General features: G+C 41.7%; 1 non-coding gene across 1 annotated transcript; it reads left to right on the top strand.

Annotated features, from left to right (window-relative positions):
* Positions 1-89: 89 nt before the first annotated feature.
* LOC120587917 (small nucleolar RNA SNORA9) lies at positions 90-219 on the top strand. Its single transcript, XR_005649103.1, has one exon. It is a non-coding gene; the product is annotated as a small nucleolar RNA SNORA9 (small nucleolar RNA).
* The last annotated feature ends 3,330 nt before the right edge of the window (positions 220-3,549 follow it).

The raw sequence follows: 3,549 nt of genomic DNA, 5'->3' as shown, positions 1-3,549 counted from the left end.
AGACACTCAGTGCTCTAGCACTTCCTTTGGGCCACTCTCCTCCATAAGTCTAAAAGGGAAGTATCCTGCAAGTCAAAAAGGGAAGTGTCCTGCAAGCCTCATGTCCTTGGGTCTGCCGTGACCCTGTGCATTATTACGGTGCTTGCAAGAATATTTTGAAATGGTTTGAGGCCTTGCCCTGCTGCATCCAGAGCAAGGTTATAGAAACTTCAGACAATTGCTTGCTTATTTTCATATCTGGTGTGCTGGGCACTGTATCACCCTGCACTGTCCGATATGGTAGCCACTTGCCATATACGGTTAAACTTAAGTAAACTTTAAAATTCAGTTTTTCATCCACAGTACCCACATTTCAGGTGCTCGGTAGCCACATTTGGCAAGCGGCATGTCGATTGGAGTGCAGATTATTAAACAGTCCTGATTTTGCAGAAGTCGTTTTGGAGTTTGGGCATTTGCTATGTTCCAGGCTTGTGGCAAAGTCTATTTTACTATGTCTTGCACACTAAAGCCTTACAAAGGTAGAAAATGAAGCTCAGAGAGAGTGGGAGGGGTGGAGGTAGGCCCGCTGCAGGGACCAGTGAGTAGACAGGAGTCACAGGGGCGAGCCCTGCCCTTCAGGACTGAGGGTCCAGAATGATCCTGCGGGCAGACCAAAGAGCCAAAGGCGAGATTCAGTAGCAGATGAGCTCCGTGAGCACCAATCTTACAAGAAATCCTGGTGGGAGAAGAGAGCACTAATGTTGCCTGAACTCTTGTTTTGTGCCAAACTTCTTAATTCTTCACCCAGTTGAAATCTTTGAGGACCACGATGAGGTGGTCTTGAGTCCAATACAGATGAGAGGCTCGCCTTCAGAATTACATGTCCAGGGTTGCCCAGCTGGAAACCCACAGGTCTGGAGTGGGTGACAGTCTCCTCCAGCCCTATAGTCTGCTCTTTCCCGGGATGTCAGACTGGGAGGACAGGTCGGGTTGAAAGAATGCCCTGTGTCCTTGCCTTGGTGGCTGTTGAGTGCAGTCAGGAATGGCCAGGATGGAAAGAGTAGCCAGCGTGGGCAGGGCAGGGCAGCACAGCTGTGCTCTTGAGTGTGGCGGGGTCATACCAAAAAAAAAAAGAAGTAAGCATCAATTTTTCTAACCATTTCCTTCCCAAAATTCAGTTAACCTTTAAAATAAAACCCAAGAAGCTCATAAAATAGTAGTCAGCCATTAGCTCTTTTCCAAATAACTCCACATGCAAATAAAAGAATTTTAAATGCAAAGAAGAAGAAGAAGAAGAAGAAGAAGAAGAACTCAAAAGTCAGGAACTCAGGAACAAGAACAAGAACAAGTCAAGAACAAAAGACTCACTCATTTCTGGGGGCTGGGGAACAGGGGGTTCAAGAACAAGAACAAGAACAAGAACAAGAACAAGAACAAGAAGAACAAGAAGAAGAAGAAGGGGAGCTGAACTATAAGCCCATTTGAGGTATTTGCAAGAAAGGAGCTCAACTAATAATAGAGTTCCTTTCCCATTCTCTTGATCCCAAGGCTACTGCTGCCTGTAACTCCTATGACATAATGTAATGGGCAGGGTGATGTTGCAATGCGCCTCCATCTAAGTGCCATAGGAGACCCACAGAGCAAGGGGATACTTTGAAGGAGGAGGTATTTGAGCTAAGCTTGGAAGGTAGAGGTAGAATAAGACACCTGAAATAAACTTAAACTTTTAATCTAGTACTCCTAGTACTCAAGGGAAACACTTGAGCCAAGTTACAGAGGTGAGATTGTGTGCTGTATTATTTGTATTCAGAATTTTATACTTCCTCACACTTAGAACACAATTACTGAGGGCATGATTATGGTGAGTTGATGGCAGTAAAAAAAAACAAACATTTGTTACAGCCTTTTTCCTGACTGCACCCACATGAAGAGCCAATCAAAATCTTTATAGCCCCTTATAGTGGTGGGAGTTGACTACTGCCCTGGTGACAAAGGAGAAATACTAGATTGTTTCCACCTTGGGAGGGGATGGTGGTGGCAATAGTTGGCTTTCTTTAACAGCCAGGCTCTGGTTCAAGTTCCTTAACAGCCAGGCTCTGGTCAAAGTCTATAAAGGGAGACTTTATAAGAGTAAAGACTTCTGAATTACAGAAAGGACTCAAGTGATAGGGGAGGTAGGTGTACTAGCTGTAGAAGTGTTCTGTGCCCTGAAACTTCTGCTCCACCCCTGGAGGTAGCAGCTTCTTTTGATTACCACCCACCCCCAGCTTCCTTTCCTCTCTCACTCTGCATCTTTATCCACATACTCCAGACCTTCCCAGAAACAGTTTTATTCTGGGTATACGGGAGTATGGTGAAACTAAATTCTGAAGAGAAAGATCTTTTCTGGTAAGCCTCCCAGCAGAGATCACCAAATACTGAAATTCAACATGACGAAGTAACTGCTTGAGCTCAAGTTGACTCTTGAGATCTCCAAATAGTAAACTGTCAGGAGACTGTAGCTAGACAAATGAAGTGTAACCCATTTTGTATTCACTGTGCCAGTGGTCCCCAACCTTTGTAGCACCAGGGACCTGTGCTCCTATGAGAATCTAATGCCTGATGATCTTAGATGGAGTGAGGCAGTGATGCTAGTGCTAGGGAGCAGCTGCAAATACAAATGAAGCTTCACTAGCTCACCCACCGCTCACTTCCTGCTGCGTGGCCCAGTTCCTAACAGGCCACAGACTGGTACTGGTCTGCAGCCCCGGGGTTAGGTACTCCTGCACTACACTATAGACCTATGTATTTTAATATATCTCTTCTTATTACAAAAGTGGCTAAAAAAAAAGGAGAGAACTTCCAATATTTAATGTAGAAAAGTTGGAAAATAGAGAAATGCAGTCATTTATAATACATAACTACTGTCAAAATTTCAATGTATACCCTTCGTTTTCTCTGTGTGTATTATTTTCCAAAAGTTGAATTTTGCTACACAGTTTGCTTTTTTCACTTAATAATACATGCATATTTTATATATCATTAGTCTTTGAAAAATGATATTTAGTGGCTAGATATTCCCTTCCATGGATGTACCATCTCTGTTTAACCAATTTCTATTTATCAGACATTTAATTTGTTTTCAATTTTTTGCTGTTGTAACAATGTTATATTGAAAATTCTTACAGATAAATCTTTTCACAAATTTATAACTGTTTCCTTAGAATGAACCCAAATGTATAATTAGTAAGCTGATCTTTAAATTCACCTTTCCCCACACTGTGAACCCTGAAGGCCTTTGATCTTACTTTCTTATCTAAGTGGGTTTGGGGCAAGAAACTAGGTAATTTTGGGGTAACAAAACCTCAAAGTTTCACAAAATGGTGATATTTCCTAAAAGAATTCAACAAACTAGCATTAGATTAACTAGGGTAAAATATTTTTAATGTTAATTTTAAAAGGATCAAAAGATAGAGGAAGAAAGGTAGTTCATTTAGAGGATAGTTTTTTCTAAGACAAAAAATAGAGAGATAGCTGTTTAGCTTTTGATTTAATAATTTTTCAAAAATGACAGTGTGTGAGCAGTCATGT

This window comes from Pteropus medius, unplaced genomic scaffold (genome assembly GCF_902729225.1).
Source record: "Pteropus medius unplaced genomic scaffold, Ma_sr-lr_union100, whole genome shotgun sequence".
Lineage (NCBI taxonomy): Eukaryota > Metazoa > Chordata > Mammalia > Chiroptera > Pteropodidae > Pteropus > Pteropus medius.
This window is presented reverse-complemented; position numbering and strand designations above follow the sequence as displayed.